This window comes from Heptranchias perlo, unplaced genomic scaffold (assembly GCF_035084215.1).
Source record: "Heptranchias perlo isolate sHepPer1 unplaced genomic scaffold, sHepPer1.hap1 HAP1_SCAFFOLD_55, whole genome shotgun sequence".
NCBI classification, from domain to species: domain Eukaryota; kingdom Metazoa; phylum Chordata; class Chondrichthyes; order Hexanchiformes; family Hexanchidae; genus Heptranchias; species Heptranchias perlo.
Window position 1 is genome coordinate 438607 of NW_027139570.1, and position 588 is coordinate 439194.

The following is a 588-nucleotide window of genomic DNA, read 5'->3' on the forward strand; positions in this document are numbered from 1 at the left end:
GAGCTGTGGTAAAATGTATTTCCAGCTGGTCAAGTATTGCAGGTATCGACTGTCTCTTCAGTCCGATATCAGGTGAAGAATTACTGGCTGGTGTGGAATTTCCATTGATTGGGGGTTGGCGAAATCGACTGGGCGGAAACAGGAACTGCAACAGAGCGAGAAAGGATCCGTCAGAAACCAGTGAAAATGAAGAACAAAATCCAACAGCCTGCAGTGTCTGTTCAGGGTCTGATGTTTGGGAACTATTTTATTATCGATTATTTTCAGCGATGGTGGTATAGTGGTGAGCATAGCTGCCTTCCAAGCAGTTGACCCGGGTTCGATTCCCGGCGATCGCAGTTAAGTGTTCTTATTAGTTTATTTCCATCAGGAACTCTGAAGTTCACAATCGAATTTGATGCAGTTCAGTTGTATATTGTTTCCAAAACATAATCGGGTGTAATTATAGTAAAATGTTTTCAACCTTCATTTCTTTTCCCGAAAGAAGGAAAAGAGGAAAATCATGCTGGAAATACTGAGTTACCACGGGTCCAATGAGAGTGAGGAAGGGACATGATATGTTCGCCTTTATTGTAAGGGTGTTGGAAT

At 42.3% G+C, this 588-nt stretch overlaps 1 non-coding gene across 1 annotated transcript; it reads left to right on the top strand.

The window, feature by feature from the left end:
• The first annotated feature begins 266 nt into the window (after positions 1-266).
• On the top strand, positions 267-338 carry trnag-ucc (transfer RNA glycine (anticodon UCC)). Its single transcript has one exon. It is a non-coding gene; the product is annotated as a tRNA-Gly (tRNA).
• The last annotated feature ends 250 nt before the right edge of the window (positions 339-588 follow it).